At 43.2% G+C, this 11,300-nt stretch overlaps 1 protein-coding gene across 1 annotated transcript in view; it reads left to right on the top strand.

Annotated features, from left to right (window-relative positions):
- The first annotated feature begins 10,463 nt into the window (after nucleotides 1–10,463).
- LOC139385875 (serine/threonine-protein kinase PAK 4-like) overlaps nucleotides 10,464–11,300 on the top strand; it is a 38,013-nt gene continuing 37,176 nt past the window's right edge. The window contains exon 1 of the mRNA XM_071131158.1: nucleotides 10,464–10,582. The gene's annotated coding sequence lies outside the window, so the exon portion shown is untranslated. The remainder of the gene's footprint in view (nucleotides 10,583–11,300) is intronic.

The raw sequence follows: 11,300 nt of genomic DNA, 5'->3' as shown, positions 1-11,300 counted from the left end.
AATGGAGTGTCCAAGCTTTTAGTTTGATTTTGCTCGAGAGAATATTTTTTTGTGATGCTTTTATAGCTATTTCACCTCACCATCCACGAGACCAGAATTATTAAATAAATATAACTAGATTTTTTAAATTTATTTTTTAGATCAACCCTCATGGACGTAATTTTGAGACGTATGTGCGATAATCATAGGGACATGCACCGACCATATTTCTGGGACGTAGGCTAACTGTTAAACTATAATCCAATCTGTGCTTTTATAGTCTTTGACCCGCCCTATTTCACCCCATTAAATTGTAAACTGTTCTGTATAGCTGGTGCGCTCTAGACGCCCCGTCCTGTTCATAGAGAGGGTTAATTAAAGCATCGTCCCATCAGGAGCAGTGACAGCGTTTCCATAATGCCCACCTGACTTGAAGGGGAAAGATAGAATTTGGAGGCTTTGGACACTGACAAAGAAACAGACTACATTCGACGCCAGAAAAAGGATATAACAATTGCAGGATGAAAGCCAACAAACAAGTTACCACCGTGAAGCAGAACGGGAACATGAACAGAAGGCCGAGCTATCCGGGCGACCAGCGGGTGAAGCATGCCAACTTAACCACAAAGATTTGGGTTAAAGTGGCGATGGCAATAGCTTATTTTCTATGCGTGTCAATAGCTGCCTTTATTCTGGCAATCTACTATGTGTTCTTTTGGAGTCCGGATCCTGTCAATAGCCCGGCATCTGACAATGTCACCATCCCGTCAGTAACCAACAACACAACGTGCCAGCCGAGGTTATGACTGCGTGAGATCGGTAGGCTATCCTCCGCGGTGATAGCCCGCGCAATGGTTGAGACTTTTTGGATCCGCTGTAGGACAGACCCCTGGAGAAAACACCGGCACACACAGCAATGGTGTACCGCGACAGAGGGGATAGCATGACATTATTTGAAGACGGATATTGGGATTTTTGCAGCAGTCCGCTGAACTATTCAGGTTAGCCTATCGAGGAATCAAATGATAGTTTGACAACCGAAACACTTGTGATTGCCTGTAGCTTTTCGGATGCAGAGGGAGGGACATTTAATCAGTTAACCCATCCACTCAGATTCTCTCTGTTACGATAGACCTGTAAAGACAGTTTAGCACGTAACTCCAGACAAATAGTTAATATACAGTGAAACTGTCACCTGAAACAAACCCCTATAGATGATCTGTTTTCTATTATGTGGCACTGTACACCCCCCCCCCCCCCCCCCCCTTGTACTATTTAAATATGTGGTATAACAACGTGACAGTTTAGACTTTTTTTCATTACAGACATTTAGTTTGTAAGTACATAATAAACATTCACAATGTATGTTTGAATTTCATGATTCTCTGTGTGTAATATGATATTCTCAAACGACAGTCATTTAGAATCGGGCAGATCCTAGTGGAACTGACTATCTTACCGATCATCGACTTCGGCGATATCATCTACAAAATAGCTTCCAATACTCTACTCACATCTACAAGTCCATGCTAGGTAAAGCTCCGCCTTATCTCAGTTCACTGGTCACGATGGCAACACCCACCCGTAGCACGCGCTCCAGCAGGTGTATCTCACTGATCAACCCTAAAGACAACACCTCATTTGGCCGCCTTTCCTTCCTGTTCTCTGCTGCCTGTGACTGGAACGAATTGCAAAAATCGCTGAAGTTGGAGACTTTTATCTCCCTCACCAACTTCAAACATCTGCTATCTGAGCAGCTAACCGATCGCTGCAGCTGTACATAGTCTATCGGTAAATAGCCCACCCAATTTACCTACCTCATCCCATACTGTTTTTATTTATTTACTTTTCTGCTCTTTTGCACACCAGTATCTCTACCTGCACATGACCATCTGATCATTTATCACTCCAGTGTTAATCTGCTAAATTGTAATTATTCGCCTACCTGCTCATGCCTTTTGCACACAATGTATATAGACTCTTTCTTTTTTTTCCCCTACTGTGTTATTGACTAATTGTTTACTCCATGTGTAACTCTGTCTGTTCATACGGCTATGCTTTATTTTGGCCAGGTCGCAGTTGTAAATGAGAACTTGTTCTCAACTAGCCTACCTGGTTAAATAAAGGTGGAGGGAAAAAGAAGATGCGTCCTTTTGTTACTGTTCCATGGAGAACAGGCACAGGAATTGGCACACTACATCTGCCCCTGTATTTTAATGAGGCAAGTGTCTCCTACGATCCTACATGTTTCATTGTTCACAATATTGATGAAAGAGTGAAATTTGTCCTCTAAAGTGCCCCCGGTGTTTGTAAACTCATCTTGATGTCCAATTTTCCTCAATGTGTGTGTATATCTTTCTTTGTTTAATCAAACCTCAGTTGGTATATTGCCAAGAGAAGTAAACACTTAGCATACTACTATCCCACTGCTATCAAACATCACAACAGTAGCTATGATTGACAATTATTGTTACAATTGAACAGTCGCTGTACCTCGCTATACTCTCTCCCTATGTCCCAGGGGCATATGGGTGAAGCGGGAGAGAGCTGCAACACTCCATTCAATAATTAAATTGCAGAGGAAGTTGTCAGGACCCGTTCCTTCTCCCAAGCTGCCTTTGCTTCCATCTCCTCTCTCCGAGGCGAGACCCATGTATGACTCAGCATGTCAGGCTTTTTCAGCAGCTGTGATGTGATTGCTCTATAAAAACCTTTAAATTGACAACTTTATTTTACCAAACTTTTGAATAAGCAAGGTGGGAACTGGGAAGGTGCGGACAATCCTGAAAGAAGATGACAGAGGTAAGAAGGGAACTGAGGCACCTATCTGAGCTGGATCTGACTCCTACAAGGCTGTCTCCAGACAGCTCTATTGGAGTTCTGCCTTCTGGGTAGGGATATCAATATTAACCACACTGCTGTACTTGATATTAAACAGTACACTACAGTGCTGATTTGAAAATGACATTGGTGCTCTACAATGCCATGGTACCACTGTGCCCTAATGTTCTCTCATTACATCCACTGCAAACAAGATTGGACATGTTCCCTGTCTCCATAGCTGCTATTGTTTAATTTCCACAATAAATGGTATCATTTCCTTAAAGTTCTTAGTTTGGTTTTGGGGAATTCTCTTGATAACAATATCCACTCCGGATTCAAGACTGTTGGACCAATGGAAATTCAGTAAATTCAAGTCATTAGAAAGGTAGAATTGTCTTTATTATCTATCATTTTGTTATCAATTAATAGAAGAACAGCATCAAAATAATAATACACAGAATTGCATTTGTTGTGCTCTAATAGAACACTGTAAATGATTAATATTTCATTACAGTTTAGAAAATGTTAAAATGTGTGAAGTCATAATTTGCAACCATTTCCTGTTCAAAACAATATAAATGAGGGAGAAGATACCTATTTCACCACTAGGTGTCATTGTTATATAAAAAGTACGTGAACTATCATATGCCAGTCTTCTGTTGCTATCTATAACCACAGTATCTGTTGTCCTTGGTGACCTTCCAAAAATAATTATATACTAATACATCCAGTTGCAATTGGACATTAATATTGCATTTTGACGTAATGGAAGCACACAAGTAACATTGTATACAGTTGAATTCGGAAGTTTACATACACTTAGGTTGGAGTCATTAAAACAAATTTTTCAACCACAACAAATTTCTTGTTAACAAACTATAGTTTTGGCAAGTTGGTTATGACATCTACGTTGTGCATGACAGAAGTAATTTTTCCAACAATTGTTTACAGACAGATTATTTCACTTATAATTCACTGTATCACAATTCCAGTGGGTCAGAAGTTTACAAACACTAAATGTGCCTTTAAACAGCTTGGAAAATTCCAGAAAATTATGTCATGGCTTTAGAAGCTTCTAATAGGCTAAATTACATCATTTGAGTCAATTGGAGGTGTACCTGTGGATGTATTTCAAGGCCTACCTTCAAACCCATTGCCTCTTTCATGGGAAAATCAAAATTAATCAGCCAAGACTTCAGAAAATAAATTGCAGACCTCCACAAGTCTGGTTCATCCTTGGGAGCAATTTCTAAACGCCTGAAGGTACCACGTTCATCTGTACAAACAATAGTACGTAAATATAAACACCATGGGACCACGCAGCCGTCATACCGCTCAGGAAGGAGGCGCATTCTGTCTCCTAGAGATTAACGTACCTTGGTGTGAAAAGTGTAAATCAATCCCAGAACAACAGCAAAGGACATTGTGAAGGTGCTGGAGGAAACAGGTACAAAAGTATCTATGTCCACAGTAAAATGAGTCCTATATCAACATAACCTTAAAGGCCGCTCAGCAAGGAAGAAGCCACTGCTCCAAAACCGCTATAAAAAAGCCAGACTACGGTTTGCAACTGCACATGGGGACAAAGATCTTACTTTTTGGAGAAATGTCCTCTGGTCTGATGTAACAAAAATATAACTATTTGGCCATCGTTATGTTTGGAGGAAAAAGGGGGAGGCTTGCAAGCCGAAGTACACCATCCCAACCGTGAAGCATCATGTTTACATACACTTAGGTTGCGGCAGGAAACCTAGTGGTTAGAGCGTTGGACTAGTAACTGAAAGGTTGCAAGATCGAATCCCCGAGCTGACAAGGTAAAATCTGTCATTCTGCCCACAAACAAGGAAGTTAGCCCACTGTTCCTAGGCCGTCATTGAGAATAAGAATTTGTTTTTAACTGACTTGCCTAGTTAAAGGTTAAAAAAATAAATATAATAATAATAATAATGTTGTGGGGGTGTTTTGTTGCAGGAGGGACTGGTGCACTTCTTAAAATAGATGGCATCATGAGGTGGGAAAATTATGTGGATATATTGAAGCAACATCTCAAGACATTAGTCAGGAAGTTAATGCTTGGTTGCAAATGTGTCTTCCAAATGGACAATGACCCCTAGCCTACTTCCAAAGTTGTGGCAAAATGGCTTACGGACAACAAAGTCAAGGTACTGGAGTGGCCATCACAAAGCCCTGACCTCAATCTTATGGAACATTTGTGGGCAGAACTGAAAAAGCATGTGCGAGCAAGGAGGCCAACAAACCTGAATCAGTTACACCAGCTCTGTCAAGAGGAATGGGCCAAAATGTAAGTCTCCAGCTTCAGCGATTTTTGCAATTCGGTCCAGTCATTGGCAGCAGAGAACTGGAAGGAAAGGCGGCAAAATAGATGTTGGCTTTGGGGATGACCAGTGAGATATACCTGCTGGAGTGCGTGCTAAGGGTGGGTGTTGTTATCGTGACCAGTGAGCTGAGATAAGGTGGAGATTAACCTAGCATAGACTTATAGATGACCTGGAGCCAGTTGGTCTGGCGACTAATATGTAGCGAGGGCCAGCTGACTAGAGCATACAGGTTGCAGTGGTGGGTGGTACATGGGGCTTTGGTGACAAAACGGATGGCACTGTGATAGACTGCATCCAGTTTGCTGAGTAGAGTATTGGAAGCTATTTTGTAAATGACATCGCCGAAGTCGAGGATCGGTAGGATAGTCAGTTTTACTAGGGTAAGTTTGGCGGTGTGAGTGAAGGAGGCTTTGTTGCGTAATAGGAAGCCGATTCTAGATTTAATTTTGGATTGGAGATGTTTAATATGAGTCTGGAAGGAGAGTTTACAGTCTATCCAGACACCTAGGTATTTGGAGTTGTCCACATATTCTAGGTCAGAACCGTCCAGAGTAGTGATGCTGGTCGGGCGGGTGCGGGCAGCGATTGGTTGAAAAGCATGCATTTGGTTTTACTAGCATTTAAAAGCAGTTGGAGGCCACGGAAGGAGTGTTGTATGGCATTGAAGCTTGTTTGGAGATTAGTTAACACAGTGTCCAAAGAAGGGCCAGATGTATACAGAATGGTGTCTTCTGCGTAGAGGAGGATCAGGGAATCACCCGCAGCAAGAGCGACATCATGGACATATACAGAGAAAAGAGTCGGCCCGAGAATTGAACCGTGTGGTACCCCCATAGAGTATGCCAGAGGTCCGGACAATAGGCCCTCCGATTTGACACACTAAACTCTATCTGAGAAGTAGTTGGTGAACCAGGCGAGGCAGTCATTTGAGAAACCAAGGCTGTTGAGTCTGCCGATTAGAATGAGGTGATTGACAGTCGAAAGCCTTGGCCAGGTCGATGAATACAGCTGCACAGTACTGTCTTTTATCGATGGCGGTTATGATATCGTTTAGTACCTTGAGCGTGGCTGAGGTGCACCCGTGACCAGCTCAGAAACCGGATTGCACAGCTGAGAAGGTACGGTGGGATTCAAAATGGTCAGTGATCTGTTTATTAACTTGGCTTTCCAAGACTTTAGAAAGGCAGGGCAGGATGGATATAGGTCTATAACAGTTTGGGTCTAGAGTGTCCCACTCTTTGAAGAGGGGGATGACCGCGGCAGTTTTCCAATCTTTAGGGATCTCGGATGATTTGAAAGAGAGGTTGAACAGACTGGTAATAGGGGTTGCAACAATGGCAGTGGATCATTTTAGAAAGAGAGGGTCCAGATTGTCTAGCCCATCTGATTTGTACGGGTCCAGGTTTTGCAGCTCTTTCAGAACATCTGCTGTATGGATTTGGGTGAAGCTGAGGAGGCTTGGGCAAGTAGCTGTGGGGGGTGAGGAGCTGTTGGCTGGGGTTGGGGTAGCCAGGAGGAAAGCATGGCCAGTTGTAGAGAAATGCTTATTGGAATTCTCGATTATCGTGGATTTATTGGTCGTGACAGTGTTACCTAGCATCAGTGCAGTGGGCAGCTGTGAGGAGGAGCTATTATTCTCCATAGACTTTACAGTGTCCCAAAACTTTTTGGAGTGAGAGCTACAGGATGCACATTTCTGTCTGAAAAAGCTAGCCTTTGCTTTCCTGACTGACTGCGTGTATTGGTTCCTGACTTCCCTGAAAAGTTGCATATCGTGGGGACTATTCGATGCTAGTGCAGTCCGCCACAGGATTTCTTTGTGCTGGTCGAGGGCAGTCGGGTCTGGAGTGAACCAAGGGCTATATCTGTTCTTAGTTCTACATTTTTTGAAAGGAGCATGCTTATTTAAGATGGTGAGGAAATTACTTTTAAAGAATGACCAGGCATCCTCGACTGATGGGATGAGGTCAATATCCTTCCAGGATACCTGGGCCAAGTCGATTAGAAAGGGATGCTCGCAGAAGTGTTTTAGGGAGCGTTTGACAGTGATGAGGGGTGGTTGTTTGACCACGGACCCATAGCGGATGCAGGCAATGAGGCAGTGATCGCTGAGATCCCGATTGAAAACAACAGAGGTGTATTTGGACGGCAAGTTGGTCAGGATAATATCTATGAGGGTGCCCATGTTTATGGATTTAGGGTTGTACAAAAGTGGGTTCCTTGATAATTTGTGTGAGATTGAGGGCAACTATCTTAGATTTTAGGACTGCCAGGGTGTTAAGCATGTCCCAGTTTAGGTCACCTAACAGAACGAACTCGGAAGATAGATGGGGGGTCAGAGGGGGGTCTATAACAGGCCGCAACAGAGAGAGACTTATTTCTGGAGAGATTAATTTTTTTAATTAGAAGCTCGAACTGTTTGGGCATAGACCTGGAAATTATGGCAGAACTTTGCAGGCTATCTCCGGAGTAGATTGCAACTCCTCCCGCTTTGGCAGTTATATCTTGACGGAAAATGTTGTAGTTGGTTATGGAAATCTCAGAATTTTTGGTGGCCTTCCCAAACTAGGATTCAGACATGGCAAGGACTTCAGGGTTGGCGGAGTGTGCTAACAAACTTAGGTAGGAGGCTTCTGATGATAACATGCATGAAACCAAGGCTTTTCCGGTTACAGAAGTCATCAAATGAGAGTGCCTGGGGACACGCAGGGCCTGGGTTAACCTCCGAATCACCCGAGGAACAGAGGAGGAGTAGGATGAGGGTACGGCTAAAGGCTATCAAAACTGGTCGTCTGGTGCGTTGGGGACAGAGAATAAAAGGAGCAGATTTCTGGGAGTGGTAGAATAGATTCAGGGCATAATGTACAGATGAGAGTGGCAGACATACTCCTCTCTGGCTCCTGACTGGCAGAGCAGAGAGTTCTGGATGACCTGGTCAGTCAGTGGCTGGAGGAGGAGTGGGGACATAGCTGAACAAATGGAGCAGTGGCCACGGCTCATTCCACTAACACACCTATCCCCAGGCTCCTCGCCCAGGGAATAGGGGTTGCAAATCACATTGTCAACCAGGAGCAGGTGACCCACAGTGTTCTGACAGAGAAGGTAACCCATGTCTTTTGGTGGAGCGCTCAGTCTGGACTAGAAAGAGCCACTACCTGACCCTTCAACATCTGCAGTCTCCATAAGGGGGCGGAGGTGGAACGGAGGTGGAACGTAGAGACAACAAACTTTCTCTGCCCACCCTGTGCTCCAACTGCTGAGGGTCCATCCTCTGAGGGTTCTCTTGGCTCTTCTGGACCCCTCTACCCCTCCATGGAGATCCTTCAGTGAGTGACCATCATATTCCTCTTCCTCTCCCAGCAGCCATGTCTCTTCCCCCATAGCCTTCTCCCCCATCCCCTCCTCCCCCTGCTCTTCAGATCTTTCACTAGGAACTTGACCACGGCACTGTGGCAACAGCGGGCAGCATAGGCGAGAGGTGTCCTCATCTGGTTGTCTGAGCTGCCTGGGTGTGCCCCATGCAGGACCAGGAGGCGGACAGCATCCAAATGACCGCATTCGCTGGCCAGCCTGAGGGCGGTGCGACCTTTGTTGTCTCTACGTTCCACCTCCTAGCAAGGAGCAGGCTCAGGAAATGGGTGTTATCTGTGGTCCGTGGGAGTTTTGCGGCACACATCATTGGGGCCTGTCGCCAACCCCTGCTGTTCCTCTATGGTGGCATTTACCGCAGCCTCACCCAGTGCAGCGAGGATGAAGTGGGCCATCTGGATCTTCCCTTCTTCCATGGCCTGGAGGAAGATTCCCACGCCAGATCGCTGTTTGATCAGACCACCTGGTGCATCCATGGGCATCATGTCAGCAGGTGTGTGAAGGTGTGAAGGTGTGAAGAAGAGCTCAACACATTCACTCTCTTTCCATCAACACTCACTATAACATCCCATAATGTGGATTGAGTGTGCATGGTCAGTCTGTATTGCAATGTGCCCAATAACTGTTCGGATTTTTTATGAATAATGACTAAACAATATCTACATTTTAAATAGAACTATAACTAATGAAACTTATACTCTGTTTTATTATATCTGATTAATAATATTAATTCATAAGGGAGGGATTGTGGAGCATGAAACAGGGGGTAATAAAATAAAATAAATACCATTCTAGCCAGGTTAGAGAGGACTGGAATTGTGGGTTTTTAAGTAAGCAAAAAGGGTCGTTAACCTATGGTTGAAGCGACTCAACTTAGCTCTTGGATGTTTAGATAAGGCAGAGAGTGTTTTCCTGGGTTTTCCATTATCTGGAACTGTCTTCTAAATAGTGATGGATGAAGGTGAAGATTCCAGAAGTTAATCTAGATAAGTGTGTGTCTGGAGTGAGCGAGCTAGTGGGTTGGAATAAACTTTTGAACTGTTCTGTCCTGGTCGATAGGGGGGAGGACATTTTATAACCTATGACGTCATATTTTGTATATAAACTGTTGTTCGTGGTTTCATGGCAGCGCGCTCCGAGAATAAATACTATTATCTAATTTTGATAAGACTGGTCTCTGTCTATTTTATGCAAATAGGAATCTTACAAATTCTTATAAAATAGACTGAGTGATTAAAATAATGTACAATTATAGGAACTATGAAATTCCAATGACAATATCACATTGATTAGATGGAAAGACCCCCCAGCTGTCAACACTCTCCATTACTGTTCCTCCCTCCCTCTCTCTCTCCGTCTCTCTCTTTGTTCTCTCAAATATTTGATGCCAATGAGCCTTTAACCTTTTTTTTAACCCATGTAGATATATTTTAATACCATCATCCTTTTGTGGTGCTGATGCTCTTTCAGTTTATTGGAGGTGGTATGTTGCTATGGTGACACTAAAAGCACATGACAGGTAGGCTCTTTGTATTTTGGTAAGGGGACCGTGAGGGGGAGTTAAAGGGCTCCCCTTCCATTATGTTGAGATGTAACATACCCAGGGCATTATATTGAGGTTTGTATACCCTGGACAAAAAAGCATGTTCAGTGGTAATTCTCGATTGATCATGGTTTGCCCATAGAGTTGCATTTATGGGGTTACCCAGAGCTGTATATTTAGATACATAAATGGCTCTGGGGCAACCATGCTGAACTCCCTAGTCATTACCCTCCTTTTAGTGTTAAACCAACTGTGATTTTGGCAAAGTTAATAGTGAACGGTTCCTGATGTCAAATCAGTCAAATCAAATATATCAATAATTCAATCAATCAGCATGATTGTATTGATTGCTACGGAGCTCGAGCTTGTAGTCGTAGCAGTTCCCCGGATGTAGTGTTACCACCAGCAGCCTCAACATGGCGACAAGAAAGTGAGACTTCGTCTAATGCTACTGAATTTTGGACAGCTTCTTTTATTAAGCGAATCAATAAACTATCGTAATTTAAGCGGCGCACGAAGGAAATTTAAGGTAATTATGACACTAATAATTTATTTCATTCATTCAGCTGCGCCTACTGTTAGCTAGCTATCTATCTTAGCTAGCCAGCGCAAACTAAGTTAAGCTAGCTAGCTGGTTGCTACCATTACTACTAGCTAACAAGTGGCTAGCTAAAGTGAAATTGTTTGGATAGTTTGGCTAGTGAACAAAAAACGGACTTTTCTAGAATAAGAGTACCTTTATGTAATAAAGTAATTGATGATGGATCGGGAAATCCAGCTAACCCAGTGAAATGAGTCACAAGAGCTAACGTTAGGCTACTCTTATTGTAAAAATATACAGCTACCATAACTAACGTTAGGCTACTCTTTTTATTGTAAAAATATAGCAGCTACTATAACGTTAGGTTACTCTTATTGTAAACATGTACAGCTACTATAACTGGCTAGCAGCCAATAACAACCTCTAAGCTAGTTTAGTGAGCTGACATATCCAACTGGTAAACTAACATTACCTTGGTTAAAGTTAGTTAGTAATCCACTGCTATAGCTAGAAACCTTGCACCTCAAAGTACTATAGCTGTAATGCTGAGAAACAATGATTTTGTTAGCTACCTCTAACGATTCAAACACGCCCTAAAGTCTAGGGGAGCTAAGTGATGTGCGTTGTCTCTGCTGTAACGTTAGTGTAGTAGGACTAGGAGGAGCAATTACTTTGTTTGGAAAGTCGAGATTTGAGGTCCTAACCT

This window comes from Oncorhynchus clarkii, chromosome 27, assembly GCF_045791955.1.
Source record: "Oncorhynchus clarkii lewisi isolate Uvic-CL-2024 chromosome 27, UVic_Ocla_1.0, whole genome shotgun sequence".
Classification (NCBI taxonomy): domain Eukaryota; kingdom Metazoa; phylum Chordata; class Actinopteri; order Salmoniformes; family Salmonidae; genus Oncorhynchus; species Oncorhynchus clarkii.
The sequence above is the reverse complement of the archived record's forward strand: the minus strand, read 5'-3'. Positions and strand labels throughout refer to the sequence as shown.